Source organism: Pinus tabuliformis, chromosome 4_1 (assembly GCF_031772625.1).
Source record: "Pinus tabuliformis cultivar Carrire ecotype Pingquan chromosome 4_1, CPIR1, whole genome shotgun sequence".
NCBI classification, from domain to species: domain Eukaryota; kingdom Viridiplantae; phylum Streptophyta; class Pinopsida; order Pinales; family Pinaceae; genus Pinus; species Pinus tabuliformis.
The window spans coordinates 170,592,130-170,613,646 of NC_142303.1; the positions used below are offsets into that span (position 1 = coordinate 170,592,130).

General features: G+C 39.7%; 1 non-coding gene across 1 annotated transcript; it reads left to right on the top strand.

The window, feature by feature from the left end:
* Nucleotides 1–21,219: 21,219 nt before the first annotated feature.
* On the top strand, nucleotides 21,220–21,292 carry TRNAK-UUU (transfer RNA lysine (anticodon UUU)). The gene has a single exon. It is a non-coding gene; the product is annotated as a tRNA-Lys (tRNA).
* The last annotated feature ends 225 nt before the right edge of the window (nucleotides 21,293–21,517 follow it).

Below are 21,517 nucleotides of genomic sequence, written 5' to 3' on the forward strand. Positions count from 1 at the left end.
AGAACAAATCTAATGCTTTTCAAACATTCAAGAACTTTCATACATGGATTGAAAATGATGCAAAATCTCATATTGGCTCTATTTGCACTGATAATGGAAAAAAATACACTTCAAATGAATTTTAAAACTATCTTCACTAACATTGGATCAAACATCAAACAACTGTGCCTTATAATCCATAACAGAACGAAGTAGCTGAAAGAATGAATAGGACAATCTTAAATATGGTTCGCTCCATGATGTTTTTCAAAAATGTAAAATTGATGTTTTGGGCTTATGCAGTTCTATGTGCTGTATATGTAAAGAATAGATGTCCATCTAATTCTATTAGAAACAAGACTCCTTATGAAATGTGGTATGGGCACATTTCTTCAGTAAAGCATCTCAGGGTCTTTGGTTCCACATGTTATGCCTTGATACCAAAGGTACATAGAAACAAACTTGGTGCAAGAAGTCGGGAGTGTATCTTCCTGGGGTATTCAAACACCTCCAAAGCATACCGTCTCTATGATGAAGTCAATAAAATGTTTTTTGTATCTAGAGATGTAATCTTTCTTGAATCTTCCAAAACTGACAATGTTTTTGAGTAGCAGTTTGATCGCTTGGATAGATTTTCAAATGAAAAAACATTTGAAGAATTTGATAATCAAATTCCATATCTTGAAGGGGGGATTCCTATACTAGATCAACCCATGGAATCTTCTTCTGAAGCACTCTCTCCCCCACATGAAACTCTAACAATGGATGATACTTTGAGTGATGTGATTGACAGAATTGGGAGACTCGATCTTGATTCAATCCCAACTCAATCAACGAAGCAACTTGGACCATTTGAGAAATGTCCCCCAAAGTGGCTAACAAAGACACTTGAAAGTGTTCATCCTGATGAGGTTTGAAAGACAGGAACTAGAAATTCAAACCGACAAAATCGAGGTGATGTAGATGACTCTGATTCACCTGCTGATATGGATGTTTGTTATGATTGTGAATTGAATTTGTCTACAGATTTTGAACCAACTTCCTTCAAAGAAGCTGCTTCTCATGATGACTGAAAAGAAGCAATGCAAAAGGAGTATGATGCCTTAATAAATAATGGCACTTGGGCGCTGGTTGATCCTCCATTAGGAACCAAACCAATTGGCCGCAAGTGGGTCTACAAGAACAAGTATAAAGCTGATGGATCACTTGAAAAGCACAAAGCCAAGCTTGTGGCAAAAGGTTTTGCATAGAAGGAAGGGGTCGATTATGAGGAGACTTTTTCCCCACAACAAAATGGGCTACCATCTGAACACTCTTTGCCCTAGCAGCTCAGAACGGTTGGAAAGTCCATCAAATGGATGTAAAAACTGCTTTCTTGAATGGAGATCTAAAAGAGAATGTTTTTATGTCCTAGCCAGAAGGATTTGCTGTAAAAGGACATGAACATAAAGTATGCAAACTTGTGAAATCCCTGTATGGCCTCAAACAAGCACCGCGAGCTTGGTATGAAAAACTAACTGAGCATATTTTGAAACTCAATTTCAAACATTATGATCTTTATGACACAAATTTGTTTGTCAAGAAGGTTGGCAAAACAATTGTATATCTTGTGGTATATGTAGATGATCTTTTGATGACAGGGAACAATGAGAGCTACATTGCATCCATAAAGAAGGAATTGAGGAAAGGTTTTGAAATGACTGATTTGGGCTATGTTCATTACTATCTTGGTATTGAAGTAACTCAACATCCAAAGTCCATATTCCTTTCTCAAAAGAAGTACATTGGAGATCTGTTGAACAGATTTGGCATGACTGAATGCAATCCTCTGACTACTCCAACAAAACAAAACTTAAAGCTCACATCCATTGAAGGAAAAGAATTTGAGGATGCAACAAAGTATAGACAGCTTGTAGGAAGTCTCAACTACCTAACCACTACCAGACCAAACATTTCATTTACTATTGGAATCCTGTCTAGGTTTATGCAAAAACCTTGTGAGGGACATTTGTCTACTGCAAAAAGAGTTCTAAAGTACTTGAAGGGAACTCAAGACTTTGGAATCAAGTATACACAGGTGGGTGACTTTAGCTTGATTGGATACTCTGATTCAGACTTCGATGGAGACAAAGAAACTGGGGTATCTACTTCGCGTAATAATCCAATACTTGATTGGTGAAACCAGTCAATCCAGTAAGGTCCTGATCACACCCTTTAGCTTCGATAGCTTACTCCCTGAGAGGAGGGGAAGGCGATATGAAATAATAATAAGAAATGGGAATACCCAGATGGAAAAAGTGCAGTTGTTGTTTGTTGTTTATGATGCCTTGTATCATTCATAATTTGGAATGGAAAAAAGTATAAAGAAATTGGGTAGAGCCTTAGGCCTCGGAACTGCTTGAATTGAAGAAAGGAACTACTCCCAACGAGTGGAGATTGGAACTGCTTGGTTCAAGACTGCCTCACGAAACTTAGTGATTGAACCGGCTGGGCTGCTTGCGCACTGTTGCTAGCGGGCATAGCGGGACTATAAATGACTGGATCATCGGGGGTTCGATAAGCAAGCGTTGATTCGCCGTATAATTAATAGATAGAATGGTAAAGGGCCACTTAGAGGAACATGAATCGAGGGAATATGAGCCGCCTGGGAGGCGAGGGCGCATCGAGGTAAGAATTATAGGTGATTGCGATCGAGGTCACTAACATGTTCCAAAAGCACCCTAACTAAGATGAGGTCTAACCCCATCCCTTATCACTGAAATAACAGGTGGACTAACAGGACGGATCGGATAGTCGACCCCCTCCGCTCATGCATTAATTTCTTCCTTTCCCCGCATATACAACAGGCTGTTCCGAGTCAAGTGACCCTACCTACTTCTAGCCAGTCTTGGAATGGAGCCCGCAAGAAACCATTGGTTGAGTCGTTCCTGGGACGCCCAGTTGGTTATTCGTTCTAGTTGGTTATTAGAAGGGTAGAGCTGCTCAGTTTTGATGCAGTGAAAGCCCTATTTTACTTAATTAAGCGGGGCGGCTGGAGATGTACCAAATTACCTGTAAAGAGCTATATACCTATATAGCACTCTGACTCTAGCTCCCCCCGCTGTTGGCTGTCATGCTGCTACCCCTATCTTTGCTGGTGTTGTATCTGCCTCTGCTATGCTATTGGTTATGAGTCCATTCGGTCAACTTGCCTGTCCCGGATCAGTATCTGGATGAGGCTACAACTATAGAACAAGATGGGGTTCTAAGTGATGAGATAATAGTGGGTTCAAGCAACGGTTCCATCTTTAGTGGCAAATAGATTCTAAATTATCCGCGCTAGTACTCCAGCATTGCGTTTCTTATAGGTAGTCCATCCGGTCGGGATGTTGCATTTTGATGATCCAACGTAACGTTTCTAGTAGTTGACGTGCACTTTTCAATTGCTGACCGCCCGGTGAGCGTTGTTATACAGAGGCATAGCTAGCGGTTGACCCTTCAAAAATGGGAGCATTTGACAGGAAGGGTAGGTTTTCAGGAAAGGAATTCGGTTTGGAAGGTAGGGTTCATATAATATATGCCCGGTGTTGATCTGCTACCATTGCAGGTGCTACTATTCCGGCTGTTGGTTCTGGTGGTTCGTGCTAATGATGGTGCCTGCCGTCATTACTACTTCCAAGGCTGGTGCCACTGTTGTTGCTTGCATAGGGCTGGCTGTCAACACTTCTTCTGTCGGTGGGGACTGCCTTTGGGGGTATGAGGGTGCTCCCTCCCCCTGGCATGGAACTGGGCGGGGGTCAATATTGGTTGGAGGCTTGCCCCCCCCGCTTATTGGCTCGGTCATCAATAAACAACATAAAGATTTTAGATGTTGAGGGTCATTAGGCATAAATACATAGATAATAATAGATATACTTATCCCTGCGATCCCGATTCTGTTAGGTTTCCTGAAGAACATGGTTAGCATAGTTCTCTTAGTTCCATTAAACGGGTGGTTATCATCCCAACTTGTCCGAGCCGGGATACCTGATTACTCCATATGGATGGCCCGTGAACATATACGCAACTTGGTCTGATCATTGACTTGATCTGCTTTCCTCCCATCATTTCCGCTAGGTTGTTCTAGGGAGGGCTCGGGGCCCGATGGTGGCTTAGATAGCTGAGATAAGTCAAGCTGAACCATTCATTCATCGAGTGCTATATTACATATGTTATTTCGCAAGCAACAACCTATGTATGATGGCAGCCCCCTTGTCAGTCGAGCTGGGACTCACATAGTCGGTGGGCTTCAGGTCAATTGGGTCTGACGCTTGACGGAGCGGCCAACCCCCCACTCACCCTTCCTATATACAATGGATAGCTATCGAGCCTTTTTCAGATCTTGCCTTTGCTTGCTTTGGTGGGTGTTCCAGCTATTCTTCTCTTGCCTGTTCACGTGGGATGGAATGTGTGTCGTCTGCCTTGATCTTCATTCGTATTGAGATTATCTATTAGCCACCTCCTTTCTCTCTACTCTCTCACTCCTTCTAACTCATATTAGTAGAGTAGTCTTAGTGCAAAAGTAGTAGCTGTATTTCTCTTTCTCTCTCTCTTTAGTCCAACCAGTCATTCTAAGTTATATATATAAATGATTTAGCCAAGGCTAAGCAGTAGTCTTCGCGTTAGCAAAGCAGTGTGTCGTTCTTGAAATGAGACTTATAACGACTGGTTTCATCCCAATCTAGTGGCCTTATATGATCTAGATGGGTTATCGAACTTGAGTTTGTCTTTAATCAAATCGATTAGTTAAAGCAGTTGAGGAACATAATAAATTCTATAACTCACCCGACCTGCGACCCTATAAAAAGGAGATTTTATTGAATGAAACTATTGAATGATAAGCTTTTATAGAATCTATTCCAATCAAACTAAGTGCCTACTCCGAACAAGGTAGTTAATCCATTGAGAAATAAATATTGTTTGGTGTCAACTTGGGGACCTTCTCCTTCTTCTCAGCTAGTGATGGGCCCTGCTCTCTTTTCTAGTGGGAATGCCTATTTCGTAAGATGGGGCGGTAGTTGTTGGGAACGCCTTTATTGGAAGATGTATTGGTTTATAAGGTTGCATTATATATGTTATTCACCACTGGGGTCAACAACTTATTCAGGTGAATCAGAAGTAAGAGATCGTGCATTGTTTCCAAAATATCCAAGAAGAAATGCTCCATCATTTTCAAAAACATCCAAGAAGGCCTCTCCACCTGGATTGAGTGGATAGACTGATCAACTATTGCCTATCAGCTGACCCTATGGAACCACTGTCTATGGCAACCAGATCTTTTCAATGACCACTTCCTTATGGGTTATGTAACAACCAAAAATAAATATCTAATTTACTTATTAACATTAAATTTAAATAAGAGTGGCACTTTCCTAGCCAAATAAACATGTAATTAATTAACTAAATTCAAATTTAATGAATAGTGCTTACCTGTTTACCTGTGGTAGAAGTAGGCTTACCGCAACAAGGTTTTGGGGACGACTCTCCACCCAACCGTAGGCTCAATTGTGCAAAGTCTTGCTACAACTGGCCACCCCCGAGCCCTCAATCAACGTACTACTGCCAGTGACTCCTAAGTCTTAAAACACCATTCTCCCAAGAGAATGAAAGATAGAATCTCGGAATGATGGAATGGAGGAATGCATCTCACCTTCCTCACCATCTATTAAATAGAACAACATTGGAAGGGGAACCACATGCACACACTCCATGTGTCTACATGCAACTTTCTTTTGATTTTTAGCTTTCTTGTTTTATTTCTTTACTTTTCTTTTGATTTTTAGCTTTCTTGTTTTATTTCCTTCTTTTTGATAGTTTTCTTGTTTTATTTCTATTTATTCTTATTTAGAGTTTTAGTATGGTTATTACTATTTTTATTTTTATTATTTTTATTTATTTTATTGTATATATTTTTAATATAATTTATTATTTAACATTTATGATTTATGATCTTTATTATTTTTATTATTTATTATTAAGTGATTTATTAATTATTATTTTATTATTTATTATTATATTATTATTTACTATTTATTATTAAGGGGAGGGATATTACATACTCTCCCACTTTAAGGAACTTCGTCCCGAAGTTAAGTTGAATTATTTATTATTTATTATTTTTATTATTTATTAACTTCATGTTGCCAACACCCTCTGCTGAACTAGTATAACCAGCAGGCATCGAAAGTCCCCAACCCCCAGGAAATCTGAAGGAATCTCTGTCCTTTTTCCCACTTTCGGCACCAGGCTAAGCCTGACCCGGTCTGTATCCTAGTCCAAGGCTGGCCCCAAGGCTCGCGCTTGACTCAGACCTCCTCTGCCCCAAGGAAGGCATCCGGTCCGGTACTCAATGACCCCGGGCATCTCGCAAGGCTGGCCCACTCCCTCCACAACTACTAAGGTGCACATCCCTAGGCATCGAAGTCCTTTACATCCCTTCCAGACTTCGGCATCCCAATCCAATAACAGGGACCTAGCCTAGAACATCAGGCACTTGGCCTCCTCAAGATGGTTCCATATCTCTTCAAGAGCTATCCATCAAGAGCTATACACAAGACAATGGAACCACTGGCATATTTAGTGTTGATTGAGTTTTGTCCCTAGCCCATATGGTGTTACTTATTCTCCCTCGTGCATATGGGCTCACACGAGATCATCAAATAAACCAGCCCTCTCGGCCCATTTGTGGAGTCCTGTGAATCATCACATCTCAACATGCATCCAATGCATTAACCATACCATCATAGTATCATAGGTAATAGTCCACATGCCAACTCTTGCATGTCATCATAAGAACGTTCATCTTTGTTAATCCAACATTGTGAATAATAAGGAACTGCATGCTCATGCATGTCATAGATTTGTACGGAACTATCACATGCTTCAGTTATACCATCAACATAATTATATTAAAGACATATCATGACTTCTCATAAATGAACCACATGTCAATAATCCTCATATTATAGCATCATAATTCCTATGCCACGTTATGCATATCATATCCATCATGAGTATTGAACATTAAATACCTATCATCACTTAGTAAATGAATGTGTCAATATACATAATACCTATGCATATCGCTATTATCATATGGATACATTATCACTATAAGAACCATATGTAAATCATTATCTTCCTACCATGAAACATCGTCAATATGTTTTCATCAAGTTGTCAATTATTTTTCAATAATCATTTCGACTTCTTTCTACTAGGTAGTTGATCATTTACACCAACGGTATAATCATCTAAGTATATCGTTAAATTTCACATGAGCCTCATCATCTTGAGTCTTAATCTCTCGTAATATATTCTTCCTTCCCCAAGGAAATTTTGGTGAAATTCATTGTTTTAGATATTACTAGTGATACCACCATCATCTATCTCAAAATTAAAATCCCTTGATTGTACATCCATTTACCCTTTGGCTTACTGATTCTAATACCGCTATATGCAATCTCATATAAACATTTTTTTCGTCATGATTTAATTTTATATCATGCTTAAGTTACTTGCACGAGGATTTGTTGATCCATGTTGACTTTATGAACAATCAACACTTCATCCACAGAAATATTTTCTTATCCCATCAAGTTCGTAAAGTTCGTATCTCAATACCAGTTGATTTCTTTATCATAAATTCAGTTTCCTCAAGCTGGAAAAAGATTCTTTCTTATTAGATTTTGAAACAGTTGGAAATACTACTACCATCATTGTCCATGAGAAACTTAAATGTGAGGTGTTATGTGGAAACGACCTCTTTTAACGTTATGGGAAGTCCTACTCATGAAATAATGAGTCAAGTTCAATCTCTATTAATTGACTTTCACTTCTTTTGTCACTATGTACACAATCCTTCTCAAGGTATCCGTATAAAGTTTCTAGCAACATTTCTTCCTATATCTTCCTCGTTTATTATCATTTGGTCATCATGCAACTTCACACCTTCACATTTTAAAACATGTAGATCATCATTATGACCATTACCAATCATGTTTCTAGCTCTACCCATACCTTTAAAAGAATTCTCTTTTGGATAGAACATCCCTTCATTTCCTCCTACTCGATATTCATAGATATATTTTTCTTTTTCCCCCTGTCTTGATTTCCTACTATTCCATGTCTATTGGCTTCAAAAATGGAAGTTTCTTCACTTCATTCTATTTTATTAATTTGACTTGAATTTCTCACCTCCAATCATTGTGGTTTTTCCTCCTCTCCTATAACACTGATATACCTTGGAAATGTTGTTACTATTTCCAACTTGGGTAATACTTGATAAATAAATTCATTAAGATAGCTACCAAGTGTAATCCGCTTATCTTTTCTTGTTTGAAGAGATCAACATAATAAAATCTCCTTATCATACGTCTTGTTATCCATAATTCATTCATATAGTTAGTCACCTATGAAAAACTTTACAATGTGGCTCTCCCATTGTTATAGATGTTGTTATGCACACAACTTATCTTCTCCAATCATTCTATTTATCAAACCTTACAGGTTCCTTAAAATAACCTTCATTATTACCCTGATTTTTCAAGTTCATTAGTTGATTGCCAATATTTTCTTCTTTATGTGCATCATCCTTAGATAGACCTTATAGTGATACCTTTAGAGTACCAAGTCATGATTATAACAACTCTTCCATTATGTTCTAAAATTGGTTGTTTCTTCTTATTGATTTCTTACCCCTGTTGTGATACTTCTTCTCTACGATCCAAGTTGGCCATAATCACATGAACTATCATTAGCAAGTTTCTCCTTTCCATTTCTCTTTCGAAATCTTTATCCACTATATGTAATTAAACTTGAATCACGAAACCTCATGTAACATTATACTCAACATCTAAACTGAAATCCAAGTCTGTACGATTTGCCATTGAGAATATAGTAGTAAATGAGCAGATACATGTAATTTGAATGGCAATGGCAGTGTAAAATTAAATTTATTAGAAGATCATATTGAGAGAGTTGTGTTCTTGCAATAATAGATCAGAGAAATGCCAAGCAACTGCTATTGCTAAAGGACAATGTGAACAACAATCCAACCCAAATAATTAGTGAATAATATGATCAACATTTAAGGAATGTTCTCTGTGTTTTTAGATAAGGCTGAGCAATAAAATAATGAACATATGCTAGTGAATAATGATCATCTAAAGGTAATAAGATATCAGAGTTTATCCATTATGAATTGGAATAGATTTCACTATTTTAGAGCACTTTAATTGGTGACAAATTTCAACTTCAATTATCCCAATACTTCAAGTGCTATGTAAACTGTGTTGTAAAATGAACCGATGGTGAGTAGTTACACCAACATTAAAGATTTGTTAAAAAAAAACATGCCAACATACCATATCAATAGTGCAATGATAGCCAAACACTGTAATCAGTCACTCAATATCAAGATTCATCACTGAAGAAGCATAAAATAAGAGCCAAAATACTTAGATTATTGTTGTGATAATTATGCAGTGAATTTTTAACCAGATATGTATTAACCATGCCAAATTTATTCAACAAAGTTTTGAAGATTCTTGATTCATTTCAATCTACTGTTTTATATATTTTTCCCCTACTGCTCGGCATGCAATCAGACCATTGCCAAATTTGAAACTGTGTGATTGATCATGCAAATTATCAATAATCACTAATTTTGTAGTATTAAAACTTAGAGAATTGTCTCAACATAAAATCAAAATTCCAATGAGTAAAGCTTAAGAATATTAGTGGCAGTATTGTTTTAAGAAGGTACTTGAATTCTGAAAGAAAATTCACCATGACTTTTGAAATGATATGTCACACCAATATTAAGTCTACAGATTCATGACCTTATGTGCTAGGATAAATTGAAATTATGTGCTGTAGAGTGAAATATTGTGAGTATCTGTTTAAGCAATCATAACTTATGTTAGAAGAATTAAATGGACTGCTTTTAACAAAATAAATCGTTTAAACAAATTTATTGAATGTATCTTGAGATTCTTATGGCTATTAAATGATTACTCTAAGGAAATTTAAGAAATCAAATAACCAAAGAAATATTCCACACCATAAAGAAGAGACACCGCCACCCGACCCAGAACCAGATCGGATGACTGGGAAGGTTATCCCTCCCCAACACAAAATAAAATCATTTTATTAATTATATGGCCTGCCTGCAAGCGCACCCGCGAAGGCAACACCATCCCTTAAATTACAATACATTTAGCCATATTAATTTCTTGGATAAGACATAAAATTGCATGCATAAGACATAAGATTGTAAGCTTGCGGTCATGGCTATGCGCGTTCCTTTTGACAACAATGTCGAGAAATCTACACACACTATAAGATCAATAGTAACATTTACACAATCAATAGTACATTTCCTCATCCAAGGTAGGTAATGGAAAATCATAAGCTTCTTATTGACTAATCTTGCTAGAAAGTAATGAGAACCATTGATTTAGGTTATGTTTTTCAATTTATTTTGAGAATAGTCTTCTCCAAGTGCAAAACAATTAAGGAATAGATGAGAGACTAGAGAGTATAACCCCCACCCCCTTGAGGAGATGTGTTGGTAGTCACCAATAAGTTCTTGTCCCATCACTAGAGGAACAAATTCTTTGGAGCAAGTCCAATGCTTTCTAAGCACAACAACTTTAACCCATCCTTCATTGTTTGTCAATTTATTAACCTACATCTACTGAAATACAATAAACAGTAAAATATGCAATTATAATGAACAGAAGAAAGATAAGGATGAATTTACCCAAGTGAGCCAGGATGCTAAGTAATATTCCTTTGAATCCATTCTCTCTTGGAAAGATAGACAACAACATGGCACAATCCCAATTTTATTTTGGTCCCTGATGTTGAGATAATTGCTTGGAAAATGTTATGGAGTGGTTGTCGAATGATCAGGCGCTCCTGTTCAACGGTAAGTTTCCGGGGTGTAACCCGCGAGATGAGGGTTCAAATCCCATTGAGTATATATATGACCTGTTGTGTCTTGGCTAAAAGAGTAGGCGACAGACCTTTTGTTTTTCTTTGTTTTTAATTCTAAAATCTCTTAAAATCTACTTTTGCATAATTTTAGAATATAGCAAAGCTATTAGCATATTCACGTAGAACTTTTTTTTTTAATTCCAAAACCTTTTAGATAAATGAAATTAAACACAATTAATCCAAAAATATGAAAATGAAAATAGAGAATGGTTTTTTTTTTACCCAAAACTTTTAAACCTCATAAGGAAATTAAACACCATTACTCCAAAGATAACTCTACGAAGAAGTAGAAATAAGTAATTCGCCCAACCGTTTGCACTCTTTATCTTGGCAGAAGCAAGAAGAAAAACAGAGCAACATTAATTGAGAAAATTTAGAAATAATTAATGAATTGATAACACTAATCCAAATTACAGATTAAAGACATATCATTCAACATATTTTCAAATAATGGGGACGGACATTGATAGAGGATTTCGCTTTTTCAATCCAGGGAAACTCACGCATCCTATTTCAAACCGCAACATCGGAATTACATGTCATTCTAGGCAATGCTTCGAGACGTAAACTAATTTAATATCATATCAGAAAATCCAGTGAAGCGCCCTCAAAATAATGGGTCATCCAACAAAGCATCCCTAAATTCTGAAGACTTTATCTTAAAGCAATTATTAAGAAATTTATTCGAACATAGCTTAATATATGCAATTATAATTACTCTATTTTAATCGATGTCAACTCCAGGTTATGCAGCGTGGCCCTTTAATATCTTTGAATAATTAGAAAGTGTTCCTGCAGATTTTAGTGTGAAATACAAGCATCTTCTGAGATATTTCAAGAAAATCATTCCAACTGATCTTTTGTATATGATACTTAATTCTTCTGACTGTATAAAATTTGTTTATTAAAGCGGCCTTTGTTAGCAGAATATAACATAAAGGCTGTGATGAATAGCTACTACCCTGCTAGCGGATTTTAGAGCGATCTAAAGGAATTTTTTTCTCAGGTATTTTATAAAAGCTATTTGAACTTCCTTTGGCATAATCTAACTTTCTAACTAAATTTATTATGCTTTAAATGAACTCAAATAAAAACCTGTACAGAGGCGCCCTTTGTGAACAGCAACTAGCTTGAAAGCTATGGTAAAGAGCTAGTATATTCAAACATCTCAGTGAGGAATAACTTAACTGTGGTAATCCCTTCAGCTTTTGGGCGGAAAGAGAACAAGGATTTTGGATCGATTTTCTCAAGAAAAGAAATGAAGCTTTGAGACAGCTTGGCTCTTAATGATGTAAATATGTACGCAACCCAAGTTTATTCAGAAATCTCCTATCGACATTGTTTAACCTTCTTGTTTCTACCCAACAGATGCATGCAGCAAGAACGATGCATACGACCCGAACTCTGCATATGACCCATCTCAAGTACATAGAAACCACTGATAACATATACCTGGTTATTACTTCTATAATCCTTTAATTAAACCATTTGTAATACTGCGATTCGTCCTTAGACAACCCTTTGTTCACGAGTGATCATTAGAGATTTTCATGCTTCAGAGTACTTCAATAAATTATTTTATTTTATTTTATTTTAACTAAAATCCAACATCAATCTAAAAATTACAGAAGTGGATTGGTCAATAGGTCTCAGGGTTTGAACCTATGCCTCTGATACCATATGTAACAACCCAAAATAAATATCCAATTAACTTATTAACATTAAATTTAAATAAGAGTGGCACTTACCTAGCCAAATAAACATGTAATTAATTAAATAAATTCAAATTTAATGAATTGTGCTTACCTGTTTACCTGTGGTAGAAGTAGGCTTACCACAACAAGGTTTTGGGAACGACTCTCCACCCAACGGTAGGCTCAATTGTGCAAAGTCTTGCTACAAATGGCCACCCCCGAGCCCTCAATCAACGTACTACTGCCAATGACTCCTAAGTCTTAAAACACCATTCTCACCATTCTCCCAAGAGAATGAAAGATAGAATATCGGAATGCCTCTCACCTTCATCACCATCTATTAAATAGAACAACATTGGAAGGGGAACCACATGCACGCACTCCATGTGTCTACATGCAACTTTATTTTGATTTTTAGCTTTCTTGTTTTATTTCTTTACTTTTCTTTTGATTTTTAGCTTTCTTGTTTTATTTCCTTCTTTTTGATAGTTTTCTTGTTTTATTTCTATTTATTCTTATTTAGAGTTTTAGTATGGTTATTACTATTTTTATTTTTATTATTTTTATTTATTCTCTTGTATATATTTTTAATATCATTTATTATTTAACATTTATGATTTATTATCTTTATTATTTTTATTATTTATTATTAAGTGATTTCTTTATTATTATTATTATTTATTATATTATTATTTACTATTTATTATTAAGGGGAGGGATATTACAGGTTACCACTGCTAGCTATCAGCGACCTCCTAATCGGTTCACAAACAGATAAGGCATCGACACTTGGATCAACTAGCGGCTCTCAGTAATGCCCTTTTGTCTATTCAACTATGATTGATCGGCTATGATCGGCTGTCAACTACCTTCCTTCTGTCAAAGATTCTTGACGTTCGAACTGAGGATGGAATAGATTCGAGAGAAATACTGTAGTCCCACCTGCCAGCGGATGATCTATCTCTTGATACCTTCCACTTGTGAGACATCTCTATACCTACCTATTGGCAGTATCTTATATCCAACCTTCTCTACAACTTCCTGCTTGAGAGATATCATCTTCTTTCTCCCTGCCTTCGAACTTATGCATGCATGCTTCTACCGCCTGCTTTGACCTTGCCGGCATCGACTCACTCATTCCGATGCCCACCACCCAATAAGCATCAGGGACCAACAGGATGCGTAAGCATGCTCGACTGTTAAGGACTGGCAACGGGCTCGACTAATAAGGAGAGGTCCGACAGGGTGAGGTAATGAACGCTCGACTAAAAGGAGAGGGCTCGACCAACGCCCCCCCACCCAATAAGTAAATTGAAACTTTAGTTGCTCGACCATAAGGTCCGGAAGGGATCGACTGTTAAGGAGAGGAACTTTGGATGCTCGACCTTAAGGGCTGCCATCGAGAGGAGAGGGGCTCGACTGTTAGCCCCCCCACCCAATAAGTAAATTGAAACTTTAGTTTCTCGACCAACGGGCCGCCATCATAGCACACTCGAATCTCAAGGAGAGGGAAATTGTCATTCAATCTATCAGGAATGAACTGTAATGACGTATATGAGAAAGCGTCATTCAATATCTCAAGAATGACTCACATTGAATCTGGTATGACACATATCGATGCATTCATTCATTAGATACGTAATTACATCATTATGGTCGAGCCTGCTTGCGCATCCCCAAATGGCCAAATTCTTAGGGTTATACTCAGTCTACACAAGTTAGCCCAGTTGGGCGTGTAAAGTAGCCATAAAGCACACGCAAATGGCCTTTCAGACGATATTCCCACAGGGCTCTCAATGCATGCCTCTAGAAAACTACCGCAACATAGGCTGGCTTATGAGCTTGCTATCGAGTCTTGTAAGACCGCAACAAGGAATTGACTGATTCATTTGCTGCCATAATGACATATATAATGAGAGTGATTTCCTAGCTATAGAGAGAGAAGAATGAAGTGATAACTCGATCTATGCTTGGGCGTGTCAAGTAGCCGTAAAATGCATGCAAAAGGCCTTTCAAACTATATTCCACGGGGCTCTACCAATGATTCATGCATCTGGAAAACGCTACTGGAATGTGAGCAATTTCTTCATGCACCATTTCAGGTGAGTCAAAGCAGAGTGTCTTATATATGTAATTACGCCATCTCGTCGAGGTGCACATCTCTATCTCTATTTTATGAAGCCGTGAGAGAAGAAATAGGAAGGGCAGAGGGAGCAAAGGCAGGTTGACCCAGTCGATAAAGCAGTCGACTCAGTAGATCCTATAGACCCACCCATAGCCATAAAGCAAGCCAAGCCAGAAAGCTCGCCATCTAAGTAACCCACCAGCTTAAGCCAGGAGCCAGCAACATTGCTTCTACCAATCCCAACATCATAGGTTAACGATTACCTGCCTGCAGGTGGTATAATTTGTAATACCTAAGGTAGGTTTTCTTCAGTTCGCCGAGTGGTAAAGTTCGATTACTTCTTCTTAAACCATCTCTGCCTCTCCTATCTCTCTGCTTGCTGGTGGTGTCCTCGTCCCTGATGCTGCCTTCCCCTCTCCTTTTATTCTCTCCGGCTATCTATGTGACACACGATACAAGATGGATGGTTAGCAAGGTCTTTAGCATGGGTATAAGGTATCTATGATCCCTTGTATCTATTGGTTATAATGTCGAGTAGCTATCCCTTCCCTCGCTATTCGGTACTGAGAAGTAGCTATTACTAGCTGTTCATTTTGCGCTTAATTTAGAAACTCTCTGCTCGGTAGCTCTTGCTTTTGTTGTCGTTCTGCTCGCTAGCTTCCGTTGCTAGCATTGCTAGATGGCTGCCTGTTCCGATCCGTGGAGCCCTAGGCAATATGGTTGAACGAGTGAAAGCAGCGCATAATCTTGTATATAATCGAGAGCCCGTAGCTTCCCTTTGTACGGTTCCTGATCGAGAGCTTGTTGTTCGAAAGCCAGCACCAGTCGCAGGTCATCCAAAGCGGAAGCAGGGGTAGGCGAGCTTTCTCGATAGCTTGAGCGATGGCGGTAGGGTTAACCGGTATCGGTTCATCAGTGGTAGGTTTTCTTGCTTGGCAGGTTAGTTAGCTAGCGATGGTTCAGGTTCGGTAACAGCATCTCAGCCCTATTAGGTTAGGTTGGGTCACAGCTTATCAGCCCAACAGCTAGCGATAGAAGGAGTCGTCGGGTCGTTTCTTCTTTCCATAATTCCTCTCCCCTCGGGGATTGGGGTGGGTGGGTCGGAGATCTCAGTGGCTGTCTGCCCTACTGTTTCAAAGCCTCCATCTTCCGTCTTCCGTAGCTATTGCCTCCATCTTCCCTATTACGTGGCGCGCAGGCTTAAACGCACTAAAGATAGTTAGTCATCCAGATGAACAATCCATTATCTAGGAAACACATCTTTGGTTCTATTTAGAAAAAAGAGAAAATCACGAGCTCCTAACCTAATAGGCAGGCTTACACCCTAGGTAGGATAGGCTGGGGACCAAGGAAGCATATTGCTGAACACCCAATCCAGGCAGGCTTAAAGCATATTGATTAAGGTAGGTCTCTATTCATTCTCTCCAATAGGGAAACCAGATTGGAAGGAAAGCTTTCATTCGTTCTCTGGAAGTAGCGTCCTATAGTAGGAGGGAAGGTTCTTCCTGCTAGTTAGGGAGTTAGGGATAAGCAGCAGATTAGGTCAATTAGGCCTCAGGGAGAGGCAGACTGACTAACATAGTATAATGTATAATATATATATCTATATATAGACACTACACTATAGTATAGTATATCTATATCTAGTATAAAGGATAGCCCTAACTCACTGAGGAGAGCTTAGCAAATGTGCCTTTGCCGCATATGCGGATAAGAGATCGGATATGCGGAACAGAGGGCCTTCTTACCCCATACCAACAAGCCCAACCAGCTATCTATCGGAACGATGTCATTATATATCTTGCCTAACTCTTGCCTAACCTATTTAGTCTATCTCTTGACCCGGACTTGAAATCTATTGGAACCTAACTCGGGAGGATAGGATTCCATTTCGTGTCTCACTCGCTGGGTTCAATGAGTGCTTAGATGATGGGTTAACTGTGAATTATTTCAGACGAACTGTGGACTGGAGGTTTGAACTGTGTTCTGTTGAACTGGGTGATTTGAGAACTGAGGGCTGGCTGTTCTGAACTGTGGCTTTAGGTTAACGCCCCTAGTTCTTGGCGTTCTTATTCATTCGTGCAGGTAGATGTGTCTCGTTCGGTGGCAAATGGGGTAACAACATCTCTTGCGTCGTATGGTGGGTTGTGTTTGGTCAATTTACTGATGTCTAAATTACAACTTTTAAATGTCAACCCGGGGCTCGTAAGCTGATGAAGTGAGGTGTACTATATGTACTTAGGTAATCGTTTTCTTAGTCTTTTGTCATTTTTAGCTTTTTTAAGTTTGTTTTCGAATGTATCTTTCCTAATGTGATGTGATGGAAATGTAATAAAGCAAGTGAAATGTGGATGATTGTGGTGATCTCTAAGTGATTTCTCAAAACTTAAAAAGTATTCTACAAGAAAGCTTGAACAACAACTGCAATAAAATCAACTCTTAAAGGAAAATAAAGACATCAAATAAAGGACTAATGACATCGGCCCAGTATCTCTGCTGCTGAATGAAAATGAAAATTAAATCTATATTAAATCCAACTAAAATTAAGAACAACTATCTCACACTATTTCAACTCTTCAACTTAATCTTCTCTATGAAAAGATATCATGAAATGTTAAGCAATGTGAAATCTAAGTGAAACTACATAAAAGAGACTAGTCACAATACTTTAACTTTCTCTTAACCTTTTGCCTTTCAGCTGAATTTATCATGTAAGAAACAGTTATGAATAAGTCAAGTAATGTGAGTTCTAAAGAAACTAAATCAAGCTATACTAAGTGATATTTTGGCTCCCAATAAAGTTATTTGATTATGGAAAAGGAACCATCAATAGATGAACAACTTGATATCTAAGAGCAGAAAGTAAATATGCAAGTTAAAGAAATGACAGTAAGGAAAATCAAAACTGCAAAACAATGAAGGTCAACAACATAGACAAGATGATCACGCATGCCACTAGTTATGAAAAGAAAAGAAGGAAAACTGTCTCGGGCTTGGCTAAGAAACCTGCATAGCACACTGATCAGTCATGAACATAAAAGTGCAGAAATGTAAATCAACAGAAATCAAAGTTTATGTACAACTAATATACATGTTGAAAAGAAATAAAAACGCAGCAATTTAAAAGACATCTGTACAGCTAATATACATGAAACAAGAAAAAGAAATGCAAGAAATTAAAGGTTACTGTACAGGGCTTCAGTAAACAGGGGCCCTCTGCCTACTTCAGCCGGTTCAAGGAGCAGTTATACGCTTAAATGCAAAACAGTCTTCTCATGTATTGACAGCAAATGTAAAAGTACAGTAGGGAGCTCAAAATTACATTAAAAACGATTAACTCTACAATGTTCAAGGACGCTTTATTTATAAGGAGAAAGCAAACTACATTAACGAGATCTATGCTATTCAACCAGCTTTTTAAAAACACGTGAATCCTTTGCGTCCCTAGATCTAGGTAACTGTCATCGTGTTCATTCAATATGGAGAGTGTGGGTGTTGGATTTGTGCTTCTAGATTGTCTCTGTGGCTGAGGATGATGCCACCTAGCTTCACGTGCCCAAAAACAGAGCAACGCAGAGCCGTACCACTGCTGAACACTTCTGTTGACCGGTATTTGCCTCCTCGTTGACACGGGCTTTTATGGCTGTTCTGGGTGATCTGGAGGGACACGTCCCATGTCCTTGACTCCTGGAACTTGCCCATGTGGCTCATCTTCTCGGAGGACACCTGTAACATATCATTTAATAAAATAGCTGCGGAATCCTGTGCTGGCTGCAGAAACCTAGATCAGCTGCGGAAACCTGTATTGGCTGCGGAAATGCAGCACTCTGAACCAAAATTCTAAACCAAACAACAGTCATCAGTGTAGTTAGAAAACCATGTAAAAAGTCCTAAAATACAATGATTTAATCAACTTGGTGGATGAAATGAGTGGGAAAAAGGAGGAAATTAATGGGAAAAGAAGCCTGAGAGGGTGTGTAAGGAGGTACAGGTTCAAGGCTCTACAGGTTGATGAATGGGTGTGACGGCGGGTGCCATTCTCGGGTTGTTAGGTCTAGCAACACGTCTAGCCATCCTATTGTAGGTGGCGCATGGGGGAAAATATCCTATCTCGGGTATGTAGGAACGATGGGGAACTTCTCTTTTCTCTTGGCGGGTATGATGCTTTCTCTCTTCGTCTTGTGATAACACATAATATCTTAATTGATATGCTGGTATGGCAACAACATGATGTATCAATGTCTTTAGGTGGGTACATAGGGGCCTTCTTTCTCATTGTGTGGTGGTAAGCTTCATAAAGCCAGTTCGCAAGCGAGCCCTCGGTGATTATTCAACCAGTGATCCCGTCCCGTTTCATTTCTTCTCCCAACCGGCAGTAACTCTTATCCAGCCATCTAGTCATCCAGCCTCGGGTTCTCCCGGCTTCGGGTTCTCCCAGCCAGCGTCACGTTCTAGCATCCACGGGTTCAACCAGCCGCCCGGAAGGCCCTCCTCGGTTAATCGACCAGCCAGCCAGCAATCCAATTTATCCTAGCTTTGCCCTCCCCGCTAGCCGTGTGAAACTTATTCAAATCAATTCTTCAAACAGAAAACGCCACTTTCAATGTGAAGTTGGGTTATCCCATATCACGAAGCTGCTCCAAACAAGCCAGATTGATTGGCCCAATGCATGAATGACTAACTCCCTCCATGTTGGACCGAGCGTCTCTTTACCTATTCACCACGATGCCGGAGTGGAAGGAAAGAGATACCACTTCCTCATGCGCGGGATCTTTCTTATTTCAATACGTATCTGCTCTTTCTTGTTCGCCCAGCTCACCCCTGAAGCTTCCGCATCTTCTTCTTATGGCGGGAACTTGGAAACAGAAGACGAGGTCAAAAAAGAAAGGGTCCTTTCAGGCGGTAAGGTCCTGAGAAACCCAGCCAGTCAGGTCCTTATCAACCCTTTCAATCAATTCATACATCGATGAATGAATTAAAAACCATAATGACATATATAATTCCTATCCTTATGGTCGAGCCTTAAAGCGCATCATGACTGGAATCTCCCTCATTCATCCAGCCCCCAAAAGAAATCAAAGCGTAATGACATATATAATGATTAAGCCCACCACCCAATAAGCATCGAGGAAGGCAGGTGTGGGCAGTGTTGGTTCAACGGGTGAACTGTGATACGATGGGTGATATAGTGATGAGGTGAGTCGAGTAGGGTGAGGTAACGTGGGAGGAGACGAGCAACTCTCTGGGGGGGGGAGGGGCCCCAAAAGAGAGGATGCGAAGCATGGCTCGACTGTTAAGGAGAGGATGCCGAGCACGCTCGACCAACGGGCCGCCATCATGCCCCCGACAGGGTGAGGACTGACAGGGTGCGTAAGCACACTCGACTGTCAAGGCCGCCATCGGCTCGACTGCTAAGGCCACCATCATGAGCCTGTCGAACTCTCGACCTATGGGAGAGGTAACGTGGCCCCTCTCAAATAAGTAACTAAGACGAGCAACTCTCTTTTGGGCCCCTCACCAAATAAGCACCCCATACGAACCCACTCTCCCGACCAAAGAAGGGGGAGGGGCCCCAAAAGAGAGGTCCATCAGGGTGCATAAGCACGCTCGACTAATAAGGCCGCCATCAGCTCGACTGATAAGGAGAGGATGCGTAAGCATGACTCGACCAACGGGAGAGGTCTGACAGGGTGAGGTAACGAATGCTCGACTAAAAGGCCACCATCGCTCGACTGATAAGGAGAGGATGTGTAAGCATGACTCGACCAACGGGAGAGGATGCCCCCGGCAGGGTGAGGTAACGAACGCTCGACTGTTAAGGCCACCATCGCTCGACTGTTAAGGACCTTTAGGTGCTCGACCAAAAGGGAGAGGAGAGGATGCGTAAGCATGACTTTTTTAGTTACTTATTTGAGAGGGGCCACCCAATAAGTAAATTGAATTTATTGCTCGACTGATAAGGAGAGGTACGTTAGTGACTTTTTTAGTTACTTATTTGAGAGGGGCCACCCAATAAGTAAAATGAAACGAGAAGAACTAATAAGGCCGCCATCGCTCGACCACCGGGAGAGGTCCGACAGGGTGAGGTAACGAACGCTCGACTAAAAGGCCGCCATCGCTCGACTGATAAGGAGAGGATGCGTAAGCATGACTCGACCAACGGGAGAGGTCCGACAGGGTGAGGAATGAACGCTAGACTAATAAGGCCGCCATCGCTCGAATGATAAGGAGAGGTACGTTAGTGAATTTTTTAGTTACTTATTTGAGAGGGGCCACCCAATAAGTAAATTGAAACTTGAAGAACCACCGGGCCGCCATCGCCCGCCTCTCCCACACCAGAGAAGCACATGTTTCTCTACTGCTGCTATAATATGCTATTGATTGTTGGGTTGGTTTCAGGGAGGGTGTATAGCTCAGTTGGTGGAGCATCGGGCTTTTAACCTAATGGTCGCAGGTTCGAGTCCTGCTATACCCACGCCTGCTTGACTGATAGAGGTTATTAATACAGTGACCCAAAGTGAGGTCCCGTTCGGAACCAGAACGGACAGTGAGAGGAAGGTGAACAAGGTCCGAAAAGGACGGACTTTCTTTATCACGTAAGAAAAGGTGGGAATGGTATCGGAATAAAAGGACCCGCCATGAAGTGGCCAACCAAACCAATAGGTATCACCTTTACAACCTCTCCTACCCCGAATTCTTA